This window comes from Hyla sarda, unplaced genomic scaffold, assembly GCF_029499605.1.
Source record: "Hyla sarda isolate aHylSar1 unplaced genomic scaffold, aHylSar1.hap1 scaffold_745, whole genome shotgun sequence".
In the NCBI taxonomy this organism is placed as follows: domain Eukaryota; kingdom Metazoa; phylum Chordata; class Amphibia; order Anura; family Hylidae; genus Hyla; species Hyla sarda.
Genome location: NW_026610768.1, coordinates 104,010 through 120,178, shown reverse-complemented (window position 1 = coordinate 120,178; position 16,169 = coordinate 104,010). Strand labels below are relative to the sequence as shown.

Below are 16,169 nucleotides of genomic sequence, written 5' to 3'. Positions count from 1 at the left end.
CCTGTCTGAATTTGTCGCACAGAAAGTTGCAGGCCAAATATGTGTGACATTTCTGCGACTTTAGCTTCTAGAGCATTTTTACAACATTATACATAGGTGCTGAATACATAAAAAGCGACTGTTCAGCGACAGACAAGTCGCATCGGCTGAAAGTAGGCCAGAATGTCAGTCCATGTTGGAGCAGGTTTAGATACAGTCTAAAGTATAGATCTCAAAGTCTGTGCACAGAATTTAGCAAGGGCCTCGCACCTTCTGATGCATCAGGTAGGTGTACAATAGCATAGCCTAACCCTCTGTACTTTGGTCTATATTGATGCGGGACATAGACAGCCAGCTGATGACCAATCCATTAGTGCAATGGATGGCTGGAAGCATTTGTCTTTGCCTTTGCAATACCACAGAAGCAATGCATGGTCAATGTACAGCAATGACACACCTGTGTGAACAGCCAGGAGACCCCCCCCCCCCCCCCCCCCATGTTATGTTACATAGTTACATAGTTAGTACGGTCGAAAAAAGACATATGTCCATCAAGTTCAACCAGGGAATTAAGGGGTAGGGGTGTGGCGCGATATTGGGGAAGGGATGAGATTTTATATTTCTTCATAAGCATTAATCTTATTTTGTCAATTAGGAACATTCAGCACCCACCCGCTATCAAGGCAGCTGCCTATCATGTCATGCCCTACCTGCACAGGTGTGCTGGCTACTCAAATGATCCAATTAAGGAGGCCATTTAGTCAGCAGCAGCAGAAGTCCTGTGTCTGGACGCTCCAACAGCGGCCAGACACAAGCAGAAGCAGCAGAAGCAGCAGCAGCAGCACCACCTTTTGTTTTTTGGCTGCAGCAGCAAGGCCCACAGGGCTGGCTAGCTGGCTAGCCAGCAAGCAGGTAGCAATGAAAGTAGGAATCTTTCTTTTTAACCCTGTAAGGGGGTGGTGCACTGTACCCGAAGATACTGCCATATCGGGTCAATGCATAGGGCGACGGAAGCAAGCTTCGAAATCGGCCCCCGTTCTCAAAAATCCATTTAATATATGGTCCCCAGATAGGGGACATATCAGATATTAAACTGATAAGAACAGATACTACACTTGATCTTAGCCAAAAGGCCGAGAAGCGATAACCGTGAAAGGGGCGGGCCCAACAAGGTCCCCTTCATGGGCACTATCACTGCTTGCTGTCAGGGAGGCTGCCAGACAATTTTCCATGCACACTCTGGGCTGGGGGGCAGTCAACCACCAGTACACACAGCAGAACCTAAACCCATACCATTATTGCTAAGCAGCAAGACAGGGGCCCATTGCACTCCCACGGGGCCTTTTTAAATGCAATCCATAACCCGGATTTGCCAGGAACCCTTCTTACTCCTCCTACTTGCATGTGACACTGGGCTTAGGATCTGCATAGGAAACACACACACAAGCACACACCTACCTTTGTTGCCTGCAGATGCCTCCTTGGCTGTCCCCAAACGGTATCAAACCAACACCCACGGGAAGCTGTAAGCATAGAGGACATGCCTGCACCCCATTGGACTTACCTGTGTGGGTTAAATCCGGGTTATTTGACAACCTATGGCGGTGATGGTTCTGCTCAGGCAGAGCAGTGCTGATGCTCCTCATAAAGCTGTCGCTGCTGTGAAGGTTCTAGGTGACATCACAAATCCCTATGGTTACATACACAACAAAGCTGGGTTGTTGTTGTTTACACTCTGCAAGGCCTGTGGAAGTGAGTGACATCATAGCACTGTAGTTCTGAGGGTTCTAGATGGATGCAACAATCTCCTGTTGCTTCTATGAAGGCCATAATAGACGACATCACCAAACAGCTCCATAGTCACATACACAGCAAAGGAGAGATGTTGTTTACACCTAGTGATGTCAGTGGTATTGAGTGACATCACAGCACAGTGCTAAGGCTCCTGGGCCTGGACACAGCAGCGGCTGCAATATCTCAACGGAGAATACGTTTATATATATGTGTGTGTGTGCGCGTATATATATATATATATATATATATATATATATATATATATATATATCTCCGCCGAAATCACTTTTAAACCCATTTCCACCTTTTTTTCCCTTCTCTTCCTCTTACTTTTTTTTCACGTTTTTTTACGTTTTTCTCCTTTTCGCCTCTTTTCTGGGCGTATTATTCTTCTTTTTCTTCTTTTTTTTCGTCTAATGCATACCCCATCAGTGCAGCAATGCTTATTCAATACCGCCAGCAGATGGAGACACTGGGGGATAATTTTCTAAGGATTTATACTGATTTTTCCTGTCTGAATTTGTCGCACAGAAAGTTGCAGGCCAAATATGTGTGACATTTCTGCGACTTTAGCTTCTAGAGCATTTTTACAACATTATACATAGGTGCTGAATACATAAAAAGCGACTGTTCAGCGACAGACAAGTCGCATCGGCTGAAAGTAGGCCAGAATGTCAGTCCATGTTGGAGCAGGTTTAGATACAGTCTAAAGTATAGATCTCAAAGTCTGTGCACAGAATTTAGCAAGGGCCTCGCACCTTTTGATGCATCAGGTAGGTGCACAATAGCATAGCCTAACCCTCTGTACTTTGGTCTATATTGATGCGGGACATAGACAGCCAGCTGATGACCAATCCATTAGTGCAATGGATGGCTGGAAGCATTTGTCTTTGCCTTTGCAATACCACAGAAGCAATGCATGGTCAATGTACAGCAATGACACACCTGTGTGAACAGCCAGGAGACCCCCCCCCCCCCCCCCATGTTATGTTACATAGTTACATAGTTAGTACGGTCGAAAAAAGACATATGTCCATCAAGTTCAACCAGGGAATTAAGGGGTAGGGGTGTGGCGCGATATTGGGGAAGGGATGAGATTTTATATTTCTTCATAAGCATTAATCTTATTTTGTCAATTAGGAACATTCAGCACCCACCCGCTATCAAGGCAGCTGCCTATCATGTCATGCCCTACCTGCACAGGTGTGCTGGCTACTCAAATGATCCAATTAAGGAGGCCATTTAGTCAGCAGCAGCAGAAGTCCTGTGCCTGGACGCTCCAACAGCGGCCAGACACAAGCAGAAGCAGCAGAAGCAGCAGCAGCAGCACCACCTTTTGTTTTTTGGCTGCAGCAGCAAGGCCCACAGGGCTGGCTAGCTGGCTAGCCAGCAAGCAGGTAGCAATGAAAGTAGGAATCTTTCTTTTTAACCCTGTAAGGGGGTGGTGCACTGTACCCGAAGATACTGCCATATCGGGTCAATGCATAGGGCGACGGAAGCAAGCTTCGAAATCGGCCCCCGTTCTCAAAAATCCATTTAATATATGGTCCCCAGATAGGGGACGTATCAGATATTAAACTGATAAGAACAGATACTACACTTGATCTTAGCCAAAAGGCCGTAACCGTGAAAGGGGCGGGCCCAACAAGGTCCCCTTCATGGGCACTATCACTGCTTGCTGTCAGGGAGGCTGCCAGACAATTTTCCATGCACACTCTGGGCTGGGGGGCAGTCAACCACCAGTACACACAGCAGAACCTAAACCCATACCATTATTGCTAAGCAGCAAGACAGGGGCCCATTGCACTCCCACGGGGCCTTTTTAAATGCAATCCATAACCCGGATTTGCCAGGAACCCTTCTTACTCCTCCTACTTGCATGTGACACTGGGCTTAGGATCTGCATAGGAAACACACACACAAGCACACACCTACCTTTGTTGCCTGCAGATGCCTCCTTGGCTGTCCCCAAACGGTATCAAACCAACACCCACGGGAAGCTGTAAGCATAGAGGACATGCCTGCACCCCATTGGACTTACCTGTGTGGGTTAAATCCGGGTTATTTGACAACCTATGGCGGTGATGGTTCTGCTCAGGCAGAGCAGTGCTGATGCTCCTCATAAAGCTGTCGCTGCTGTGAAGGTTCTAGGTGACATCACAAATCCCTATGGTTACATACACAACAAAGCTGGGTTGTTGTTGTTTACACTCTGCAAGGCCTGTGGAAGTGAGTGACATCATAGCACTGTAGTTCTGAGGGTTCTAGATGGATGCAACAATCTCCTGTTGCTTCTATGAAGGCCATAATAGACGACATCACCAAACAGCTCCATAGTCACATACACAGCAAAGGAGAGATGTTGTTTACACCTAGTGATGTCAGTGGTATTGAGTGACATCACAGCACAGTGCTAAGGCTCCTGGGCCTGGACACAGCAGCGGCTGCAATATCTCAACGGAGAATACGTTTATATATATGTGTGTGTGTGCGCGTATATATATATATATATATATATATATATATATATATATATATTTCTCCGCCGAAATCACTTTTAAACCCATTTCCACCTTTTTTTCCCTTCTCTTCCTCTTACTTTTTTTTCACGTTTTTTTACGTTTTTCTCCTTTTCGCCTCTTTTCTGGGCGTATTATTCTTCTTTTTCTTCTTTTTTTTCGTCTAATGCATACCCCATCAGTGCAGCAATGCTTATTCAATACCGCCAGCAGATGGAGACACTGGGGGATAATTTTCTAAGGATTTATACTGATTTTTCCTGTCTGAATTTGTCGCACAGAAAGTTGCAGGCCAAATATGTGTGACATTTCTGCGACTTTAGCTTCTAGAGCATTTTTACAACATTATACATAGGTGCTGAATACATAAAAAGCGACTGTTCAGCGACAGACAAGTCGCATCGGCTGAAAGTAGGCCAGAATGTCAGTCCATGTTGGAGCAGGTTTAGATACAGTCTAAAGTATAGATCTCAAAGTCTGTGCACAGAATTTAGCAAGGGCCTCGCACCTTCTGATGCATCAGGTAGGTGCACAATAGCATAGCCTAACCCTCTGTACTTTGGTCTATATTGATGCGGGACATAGACAGCCAGCTGATGACCAATCCATTAGTGCAATGGATGGCTGGAAGCATTTGTCTTTGCCTTTGCAATACCACAGAAGCAATGCATGGTCAATGTACAGCAATGACACACCTGTGTGAACAGCCAGGAGACCCCCCCCCCCCCCCCATGTTATGTTACATAGTTACATAGTTAGTACGGTCGAAAAAAGACATATGTCCATCAAGTTCAACCAGGGAATTAAGGGGTAGGGGTGTGGCGCGATATTGGGGAAGGGATGAGATTTTATATTTCTTCATAAGCATTAATCTTATTTTGTCAATTAGGAACATTCAGCACCCACCCGCTATCAAGGCAGCTGCCTATCATGTCATGCCCTACCTGCACAGGTGTGCTGGCTACTCAAATGATCCAATTAAGGAGGCCATTTAGTCAGCAGCAGCAGAAGTCCTGTGCCTGGACGCTCCAACAGCGGCCAGACACAAGCAGAAGCAGCAGAAGCAGCAGCAGCAGCACCACCTTTTGTTTTTTGGCTGCAGCAGCAAGGCCCACAGGGCTGGCTAGCTGGCTAGCCAGCAAGCAGGTAGCAATGAAAGTAGGAATCTTTCTTTTTAACCCTGTAAGGGGGTGGTGCACTGTACCCGAAGATACTGCCATATCGGGTCAATGCATAGGGCGACGGAAGCAAGCTTCGAAATCGGCCCCCGTTCTCAAAAATCCATTTAATATATGGTCCCCAGATAGGGGACGTATCAGATATTAAACTGATAAGAACAGATACTACACTTGATCTTAGCCAAAAGGCCGAGAAGCGATAACCGTGAAAGGGGCGGGCCCAACAAGGTCCCCTTCATGGGCACTATCACTGCTTGCTGTCAGGGAGGCTGCCAGACAATTTTCCATGCACACTCTGGGCTGGGGGGCAGTCAACCACCAGTACACACAGCAGAACCTAAACCCATACCATTATTGCTAAGCAGCAAGACAGGGGCCCATTGCACTCCCACGGGGCCTTTTTAAATGCAATCCATAACCCGGATTTGCCAGGAACCCTTCTTACTCCTCCTACTTGCATGTGACACTGGGCTTAGGATCTGCATAGGAAACACACACACAAGCACACACCTACCTTTGTTGCCTGCAGATGCCTCCTTGGCTGTCCCCAAACGGTATCAAACCAACACCCACGGGAAGCTGTAAGCATAGAGGACATGCCTGCACCCCATTGGACTTACCTGTGTGGGTTAAATCCGGGTTATTTGACAACCTATGGCGGTGATGGTTCTGCTCAGGCAGAGCAGTGCTGATGCTCCTCATAAAGCTGTCGCTGCTGTGAAGGTTCTAGGTGACATCACAAATCCCTATGGTTACATACACAACAAAGCTGGGTTGTTGTTGTTTACACTCTGCAAGGCCTGTGGAAGTGAGTGACATCATAGCACTGTAGTTCTGAGGGTTCTAGATGGATGCAACAATCTCCTGTTGCTTCTATGAAGGCCATAATAGACGACATCACCAAACAGCTCCATAGTCACATACACAGCAAAGGAGAGATGTTGTTTACACCTAGTGATGTCAGTGGTATTGAGTGACATCACAGCACAGTGCTAAGGCTCCTGGGCCTGGACACAGCAGCGGCTGCAATATCTCAACGGAGAATACGTTTATATATATGTGTGTGTGTGCGCGTATATATATATATATATATATATATATATATATATATATATATATATTTCTCCGCCGAAATCACTTTTAAACCCATTTCCACCTTTTTTTCCCTTCTCTTCCTCTTACTTTTTTTTCACGTTTTTTTACGTTTTTCTCCTTTTCGCCTCTTTTCTGGGCGTATTATTCTTCTTTTTCTTCTTTTTTTTCGTCTAATGCATACCCCATCAGTGCAGCAATGCTTATTCAATACCGCCAGCAGATGGAGACACTGGGGGATAATTTTCTAAGGATTTATACTGATTTTTCCTGTCTGAATTTGTCGCACAGAAAGTTGCAGGCCAAATATGTGTGACATTTCTGCGACTTTAGCTTCTAGAGCATTTTTACAACATTATACATAGGTGCTGAATACATAAAAAGCGACTGTTCAGCGACAGACAAGTCGCATCGGCTGAAAGTAGGCCAGAATGTCAGTCCATGTTGGAGCAGGTTTAGATACAGTCTAAAGTATAGATCTCAAAGTCTGTGCACAGAATTTAGCAAGGGCCTCGCACCTTCTGATGCATCAGGTAGGTGCACAATAGCATAGCCTAACCCTCTGTACTTTGGTCTATATTGATGCGGGACATAGACAGCCAGCTGATGACCAATCCATTAGTGCAATGGATGGCTGGAAGCATTTGTCTTTGCCTTTGCAATACCACAGAAGCAATGCATGGTCAATGTACAGCAATGACACACCTGTGTGAACAGCCAGGAGACCCCCCCCCCCCCCCCCATGTTATGTTACATAGTTACATAGTTAGTACGGTCGAAAAAAGACATATGTCCATCAAGTTCAACCAGGGAATTAAGGGGTAGGGGTGTGGCGCGATATTGGGGAAGGGATGAGATTTTATATTTCTTCATAAGCATTAATCTTATTTTGTCAATTAGGAACATTCAGCACCCACCCGCTATCAAGGCAGCTGCCTATCATGTCATGCCCTACCTGCACAGGTGTGCTGGCTACTCAAATGATCCAATTAAGGAGGCCATTTAGTCAGCAGCAGCAGAAGTCCTGTGCCTGGACGCTCCAACAGCGGCCAGACACAAGCAGAAGCAGCAGAAGCAGCAGAAGCAGCAGCAGCAGCAGCACCACCTTTTGTTTTTTGGCTGCAGCAGCAAGGCCCACAGGGCTGGCTAGCTGGCTAGCCAGCAAGCAGGTAGCAATGAAAGTAGGAATCTTTCTTTTTAACCCTGTAAGGGGGTGGTGCACTGTACCCGAAGATACTGCCATATCGGGTCAATGCATAGGGCGACGGAAGCAAGCTTCGAAATCGGCCCCCGTTCTCAAAAATCCATTTAATATATGGTCCCCAGATAGGGGACGTATCAGATATTAAACTGATAAGAACAGATACTACACTTGATCTTAGCCAAAAGGCCGAGAAGCGATAACCGTGAAAGGGGCGGGCCCAACAAGGTCCCCTTCATGGGCACTATCACTGCTTGCTGTCAGGGAGGCTGCCAGACAATTTTCCATGCACACTCTGGGCTGGGGGGCAGTCAACCACCAGTACACACAGCAGAACCTAAACCCATACCATTATTGCTAAGCAGCAAGACAGGGGCCCATTGCACTCCCACGGGGCCTTTTTAAATGCAATCCATAACCCGGATTTGCCAGGAACCCTTCTTACTCCTCCTACTTGCATGTGACACTGGGCTTAGGATCTGCATAGGAAACACACACACAAGCACACACCTACCTTTGTTGCCTGCAGATGCCTCCTTGGCTGTCCCCAAACGGTATCAAACCAACACCCACGGGAAGCTGTAAGCATAGAGGACATGCCTGCACCCCATTGGACTTACCTGTGTGGGTTAAATCCGGGTTATTTGACAACCTATGGCGGTGATGGTTCTGCTCAGGCAGAGCAGTGCTGATGCTCCTCATAAAGCTGTCGCTGCTGTGAAGGTTCTAGGTGACATCACAAATCCCTATGGTTACATACACAACAAAGCTGGGTTGTTGTTGTTTACACTCTGCAAGGCCTGTGGAAGTGAGTGACATCATAGCACTGTAGTTCTGAGGGTTCTAGATGGATGCAACAATCTCCTGTTGCTTCTATGAAGGCCATAATAGACGACATCACCAAACAGCTCCATAGTCACATACACAGCAAAGGAGAGATGTTGTTTACACCTAGTGATGTCAGTGGTATTGAGTGACATCACAGCACAGTGCTAAGGCTCCTGGGCCTGGACACAGCAGCGGCTGCAATATCTCAACGGAGAATACGTTTATATATATGTGTGTGTGTGCGCGTATATATATATATATATATATATATATATATATATATATATATATATATATATTTCTCCGCCGAAATCACTTTTAAACCCATTTCCACCTTTTTTTCCCTTCTCTTCCTCTTACTTTTTTTTCACGTTTTTTTACGTTTTTCTCCTTTTCGCCTCTTTTCTGGGCGTATTATTCTTCTTTTTCTTCTTTTTTTTCGTCTAATGCATACCCCATCAGTGCAGCAATGCTTATTCAATACCGCCAGCAGATGGAGACACTGGGGGATAATTTTCTAAGGATTTATACTGATTTTTCCTGTCTGAATTTGTCGCACAGAAAGTTGCAGGCCAAATATGTGTGACATTTCTGCGACTTTAGCTTCTAGAGCATTTTTACAACATTATACATAGGTGCTGAATACATAAAAAGCGACTGTTCAGCGACAGACAAGTCGCATCGGCTGAAAGTAGGCCAGAATGTCAGTCCATGTTGGAGCAGGTTTAGATACAGTCTAAAGTATAGATCTCAAAGTCTGTGCACAGAATTTAGCAAGGGCCTCGCACCTTCTGATGCATCAGGTAGGTGCACAATAGCATAGCCTAACCCTCTGTACTTTGGTCTATATTGATGCGGGACATAGACAGCCAGCTGATGACCAATCCATTAGTGCAATGGATGGCTGGAAGCATTTGTCTTTGCCTTTGCAATACCACAGAAGCAATGCATGGTCAATGTACAGCAATGACACACCTGTGTGAACAGCCAGGAGACCCCCCCCCCCCCCCCCATGTTATGTTACATAGTTACATAGTTAGTACGGTCGAAAAAAGACATATGTCCATCAAGTTCAACCAGGGAATTAAGGGGTAGGGGTGTGGCGCGATATTGGGGAAGGGATGAGATTTTATATTTCTTCATAAGCATTAATCTTATTTTGTCAATTAGGAACATTCAGCACCCACCCGCTATCAAGGCAGCTGCCTATCATGTCATGCCCTACCTGCACAGGTGTGCTGGCTACTCAAATGATCCAATTAAGGAGGCCATTTGGTCAGCAGCAGCAGAAGTCCTGTGCCTGGACGCTCCAACAGCGGCCAGACACAAGCAGAAGCAGCAGAAGCAGCAGCACCACCTTTTGTTTTTTGGCTGCAGCAGCAAGGCCCACAGGGCTGGCTAGCTGGCTAGCCAGCAAGCAGGTAGCAATGAAAGTAGGAATCTTTCTTTTTAACCCTGTAAGGGGGTGGTGCACTGTACCCGAAGATACTGCCATATCGGGTCAATGCATAGGGCGACGGAAGCAAGCTTCGAAATCGGCCCCCGTTCTCAAAAATCCATTTAATATATGGTCCCCAGATAGGGGACGTATCAGATATTAAACTGATAAGAACAGATACTACACTTGATCTTAGCCAAAAGGCCGAGAAGCGATAACCGTGAAAGGGGCGGGCCCAACAAGGTCCCCTTCATGGGCACTATCACTGCTTGCTGTCAGGGAGGCTGCCAGACAATTTTCCATGCACACTCTGGGCTGGGGGGCAGTCAACCACCAGTACACACAGCAGAACCTAAACCCATACCATTATTGCTAAGCAGCAAGACAGGGGCCCATTGCACTCCCACGGGGCATTTTTAAATGCAATCCATAACCCGGATTTGCCAGGAACCCTTCTTACTCCTCCTACTTGCATGTGACACTGGGCTTAGGATCTGCATAGGAAACACACACACAAGCACACACCTACCTTTGTTGCCTGCAGATGCCTCCTTGGCTGTCCCCAAACGGTATCAAACCAACACCCACGGGAAGCTGTAAGCATAGAGGACATGCCTGCACCCCATTGGACTTACCTGTGTGGGTTAAATCCGGGTTATTTGACAACCTATGGCGGTGATGGTTCTGCTCAGGCAGAGCAGTGCTGATGCTCCTCATAAAGCTGTCGCTGCTGTGAAGGTTCTAGGTGACATCACAAATCCCTATGGTTACATACACAACAAAGCTGGGTTGTTGTTGTTTACACTCTGCAAGGCCTGTGGAAGTGAGTGACATCATAGCACTGTAGTTCTGAGGGTTCTAGATGGATGCAACAATCTCCTGTTGCTTCTATGAAGGCCATAATAGACGACATCACCAAACAGCTCCATAGTCACATACACAGCAAAGGAGAGATGTTGTTTACACCTAGTGATGTCAGTGGTATTGAGTGACATCACAGCACAGTGCTAAGGCTACTGGGCCTGGACACAGCAGCGGCTGCAATATCTCAACGGAGAATACGTTTATATATATGTGTGTGTGTGCGCGTATATATATATATATATATATATATATATATATATATATTTCTCCGCCGAAATCACTTTTAAACCCATTTCCACCTTTTTTTCCCTTCTCTTCCTCTTACTTTTTTTTCACGTTTTTTTACGTTTTTCTCCTTTTCGCCTCTTTTCTGGGCGTATTATTCTTCTTTTTCTTCTTTTTTTTCGTCTAATGCATATCAGTGCAGCAATGCTTATTCAATACCGCCAGCAGATGGAGACACTGGGGGATAATTTTCTAAGGATTTATACTGATTTTTCCTGTCTGAATTTGTCGCACAGAAAGTTGCAGGCCAAATATGTGTGACATTTCTGCGACTTTAGCTTCTAGAGCATTTTTACAACATTATACATAGGTGCTGAATACATAAAAAGCGACTGTTCAGCGACAGACAAGTCGCATCGGCTGAAAGTAGGCCAGAATGTCAGTCCATGTTGGAGCAGGTTTAGATACAGTCTAAAGTATAGATCTCAAAGTCTGTGCACAGAATTTAGCAAGGGCCTCGCACCTTCTGATGCATCAGGTAGGTGCACAATAGCATAGCCTAACCCTCTGTACTTTGGTCTATATTGATGCGGGACATAGACAGCCAGCTGATGACCAATCCATTAGTGCAATGGATGGCTGGAAGCATTTGTCTTTGCCTTTGCAATACCACAGAAGCAATGCATGGTCAATGTACAGCAATGACACACCTGTGTGAACAGCCAGGAGACCCCCCCCCCCCCCCATGTTACCCCCCATGTTATGTTACATAGTTACATAGTTAGTACGGTCGAAAAAAGACATATGTCCATCAAGTTCAACCAGGGAATTAAGGGGTAGGGGTGTGGCGCGATATTGGGGAAGGGATGAGATTTTATATTTCTTCATAAGCATTAATCTTATTTTGTCAATTAGGAACATTCAGCACCCACCCGCTATCAAGGCAGCTGCCTATCATGTCATGCCCTACCTGCACAGGTGTGCTGGCTACTCAAATGATCCAATTAAGGAGGCCATTTAGTCAGCAGCAGCAGAAGTCCTGTGCCTGGACGCTCCAACAGCGGCCAGACACAAGCAGAAGCAGCAGAAGCAGCAGCAGCAGCACCACCTTTTGTTTTTTGGCTGCAGCAGCAAGGCCCACAGGGCTGGCTAGCTGGCTAGCCAGCAAGCAGGTAGCAATGAAAGTAGGAATCTTTCTTTTTAACCCTGTAAGGGGGTGGTGCACTGTACCCGAAGATACTGCCATATCGGGTCAATGCATAGGGCGACGGAAGCAAGCTTCGAAATCGGCCCCCGTTCTCAAAAATCCATTTAATATATGGTCCCCAGATAGGGGACGTATCAGATATTAAACTGATAAGAACAGATACTACACTTGATCTTAGCCAAAAGGCCGAGAAGCGATAACCGTGAAAGGGGCGGGCCCAACAAGGTCCCCTTCATGGGCACTATCACTGCTTGCTGTCAGGGAGGCTGCCAGACAATTTTCCATGCACACTCTGGGCTGGGGGGCAGTCAACCACCAGTACACACAGCAGAACCTAAACCCATACCATTATTGCTAAGCAGCAAGACAGGGGCCCATTGCACTCCCACGGGGCCTTTTTAAATGCAATCCATAACCCGGATTTGCCAGGAACCCTTCTTACTCCTCCTACTTGCATGTGACACTGGGCTTAGGATCTGCATAGGAAACACACACACAAGCACACACCTACCTTTGTTGCCTGCAGATGCCTCCTTGGCTGTCCCCAAACGGTATCAAACCAACACCCACGGGAAGCTGTAAGCATAGAGGACATGCCTGCACCCCATTGGACTTACCTGTGTGGGTTAAATCCGGGTTATTTGACAACCTATGGCGGTGATGGTTCTGCTCAGGCAGAGCAGTGCTGATGCTCCTCATAAAGCTGTCGCTGCTGTGAAGGTTCTAGGTGACATCACAAATCCCTATGGTTACATACACAACAAAGCTGGGTTGTTGTTGTTTACACTCTGCAAGGCCTGTGGAAGTGAGTGACATCATAGCACTGTAGTTCTGAGGGTTCTAGATGGATGCAACAATCTCCTGTTGCTTCTATGAAGGCCATAATAGACGACATCACCAAACAGCTCCATAGTCACATACACAGCAAAGGAGAGATGTTGTTTACACCTAGTGATGTCAGTGGTATTGAGTGACATCACAGCACAGTGCTAAGGCTCCTGGGCCTGGACACAGCAGCGGCTGCAATATCTCAACGGAGAATACGTTTATATATATGTGTGTGTGTGCGCGTATATATATATATATATATATATATATATATATATATATATATATTTCTCCGCCGAAATCACTTTTAAACCCATTTCCACCTTTTTTTCCCTTCTCTTCCTCTTACTTTTTTTTCACGTTTTTTTACGTTTTTCTCCTTTTCGCCTCTTTTCTGGGCGTATTATTCTTCTTTTTCTTCTTTTTTTTCGTCTAATGCATACCCCATCAGTGCAGCAATGCTTATTCAATACCGCCAGCAGATGGAGACACTGGGGGATAATTTTCTAAGGATTTATACTGATTTTTCCTGTCTGAATTTGTCGCACAGAAAGTTGCAGGCCAAATATGTGTGACATTTCTGCGACTTTAGCTTCTAGAGCATTTTTACAACATTATACATAGGTGCTGAATACATAAAAAGCGACTGTTCAGCGACAGACAAGTCGCATCGGCTGAAAGTAGGCCAGAATGTCAGTCCATGTTGGAGCAGGTTTAGATACAGTCTAAAGTATAGATCTCAAAGTCTGTGCACAGAATTTAGCAAGGGCCTCGCACCTTCTGATGCATCAGGTAGGTGCACAATAGCATAGCCTAACCCTCTGTACTTTGGTCTATATTGATGCGGGACATAGACAGCCAGCTGATGACCAATCCATTAGTGCAATGGATGGCTGGAAGCATTTGTCTTTGCCTTTGCAATACCACAGAAGCAATGCATGGTCAATGTACAGCAATGACACACCTGTGTGAACAGCCAGGAGACCCCCCCCCCCCCCCATGTTATGTTACATAGTTACATAGTTAGTACGGTCGAAAAAAGACATATGTCCATCAAGTTCAACCAGGGAATTAAGGGGTAGGGGTGTGGCGCGATATTGGGGAAGGGATGAGATTTTATATTTCTTCATAAGCATTAATCTTATTTTGTCAATTAGGAACATTCAGCACCCACCCGCTATCAAGGCAGCTGCCTATCATGTCATGCCCTACCTGCACAGGTGTGCTGGCTACTCAAATGATCCAATTAAGGAGGCCATTTAGTCAGCAGCAGCAGAAGTCCTGTGCCTGGACGCTCCAACAGCGGCCAGACACAAGCAGAAGCAGCAGAAGCAGCAGCAGCACCACCTTTTGTTTTTTGGCTGCAGCAGCAAGGCCCACAGGGCTGGCTAGCTGGCTAGCCAGCAAGCAGGTAGCAATGAAAGTAGGAATCTTTCTTTTTAACCCTGTAAGGGGGTGGTGCACTGTACCCGAAGATACTGCCATATCGGGTCAATGCATAGGGCGACGGAAGCAAGCTTCGAAATCGGCCCCCGTTCTCAAAAATCCATTTAATATATGGTCCCCAGATAGGGGACGTATCAGATATTAAACTGATAAGAACAGATACTACACTTGATCTTAGCCAAAAGGCCGAGAAGCGATAACCGTGAAAGGGGCGGGCCCAACAAGGTCCCCTTCATGGGCACTATCACTGCTTGCTGTCAGGGAGGCTGCCAGACAATTTTCCATGCACACTCTGGGCTGGGGGGCAGTCAACCACCAGTACACACAGCAGAACCTAAACCCATACCATTATTGCTAAGCAGCAAGACAGGGGCCCATTGCACTCCCACGGGGCCTTTTTAAATGCAATCCATAACCCGGATTTGCCAGGAACCCTTCTTACTCCTCCTACTTGCATGTGACACTGGGCTTAGGATCTGCATAGGAAACACACACACAAGCACACACCTACCTTTGTTGCCTGCAGATGCCTCCTTGGCTGTCCCCAAACGGTATCAAACCAACACCCACGGGAAGCTGTAAGCATAGAGGACATGCCTGCACCCCATTGGACTTACCTGTGTGGGTTAATCCGGGTTATTTGACAACCTATGGCGGTGATGGTTCTGCTCAGGCAGAGCAGTGCTGATGCTCCTCATAAAGCTGTCGCTGCTGTGAAGGTTCTAGGTGACATCACAAATCCCTATGGTTACATACACAACAAAGCTGGGTTGTTGTTGTTTACACTCTGCAAGGCCTGTGGAAGTGAGTGACATCATAGCACTGTAGTTCTGAGGGTTCTAGATGGATGCAACAATCTCCTGTTGCTTCTATGAAGGCCATAATAGACGACATCACCAAACAGCTCCATAGTCACATACACAGCAAAGGAGAGATGTTGTTTACACCTAGTGATGTCAGTGGTATTGAGTGACATCACAGCACAGTGCTAAGGCTCCTGGGCCTGGACACAGCAGCGGCTGCAATATCTCAACGGAGAATACGTTTATATATATGTGTGTGTGTGCGCGTATATATATATATATATATATATATATATATATATATATATATTTCTCCGCCGAAATCACTTTTAAACCCATTTCCACCTTTTTTTCCCTTCTCTTCCTCTTACTTTTTTTTCACGTTTTTTTACGTTTTTCTCCTTTTCGCCTCTTTTCTGGGCGTATTATTCTTCTTTTTCTTCTTTTTTTTCGTCTAATGCATACCCCATCAGTGCAGCAATGCTTATTCAATACCGCCAGCAGATGGAGACACTGGGGGATAATTTTCTAAGGATTTATACTGATTTTTCCTGTCTGAATTTGTCGCACAGAAAGTTGCAGGCCAAATATGTGTGACATTTCTGCGACTTTAGCTTCTAGAGCATTTTTACAACATTATACATAGGTGCTGAATACATAAAAAGCGACTGTTCAGCGACAGACAAGTCGCATCGGCTGAAAGTAGGCCAGAATGTCAGTCCATGTTGGAGCAGGTTTAGATACAGTCTAAAGTATAGATCTCAAAG

General features: G+C 46.0%; 7 non-coding genes across 7 annotated transcripts; all 7 read right to left on the bottom strand.

Moving 5' to 3' along the window:
- Positions 1 to 933: 933 nt before the first annotated feature.
- On the bottom strand, positions 934 to 1,124 carry LOC130345069 (U2 spliceosomal RNA). The gene has a single exon (XR_008883844.1). It is a non-coding gene; the product is annotated as a U2 spliceosomal RNA (small nuclear RNA).
- Positions 1,125 to 3,212: 2,088 nt separating this feature from the next.
- Positions 3,213 to 3,404, bottom strand: LOC130345090 (U2 spliceosomal RNA). Its single transcript, XR_008883863.1, has one exon. It is a non-coding gene; the product is annotated as a U2 spliceosomal RNA (small nuclear RNA).
- A 2,076-nt stretch (positions 3,405 to 5,480) lies between these two features.
- On the bottom strand, positions 5,481 to 5,671 carry LOC130345140 (U2 spliceosomal RNA). Its single transcript, XR_008883905.1, has one exon. It is a non-coding gene; the product is annotated as a U2 spliceosomal RNA (small nuclear RNA).
- A 2,102-nt stretch (positions 5,672 to 7,773) lies between these two features.
- Positions 7,774 to 7,964, bottom strand: LOC130345139 (U2 spliceosomal RNA). The gene has a single exon (XR_008883904.1). It is a non-coding gene; the product is annotated as a U2 spliceosomal RNA (small nuclear RNA).
- A 2,090-nt stretch (positions 7,965 to 10,054) lies between these two features.
- Positions 10,055 to 10,245, bottom strand: LOC130345138 (U2 spliceosomal RNA). The gene has a single exon (XR_008883903.1). It is a non-coding gene; the product is annotated as a U2 spliceosomal RNA (small nuclear RNA).
- A 2,087-nt stretch (positions 10,246 to 12,332) lies between these two features.
- On the bottom strand, positions 12,333 to 12,523 carry LOC130345137 (U2 spliceosomal RNA). Its single transcript, XR_008883902.1, has one exon. It is a non-coding gene; the product is annotated as a U2 spliceosomal RNA (small nuclear RNA).
- Positions 12,524 to 14,606: 2,083 nt separating this feature from the next.
- Positions 14,607 to 14,797, bottom strand: LOC130345135 (U2 spliceosomal RNA). Its single transcript, XR_008883901.1, has one exon. It is a non-coding gene; the product is annotated as a U2 spliceosomal RNA (small nuclear RNA).
- Between the last annotated feature and the right edge of the window lie 1,372 nt (positions 14,798 to 16,169).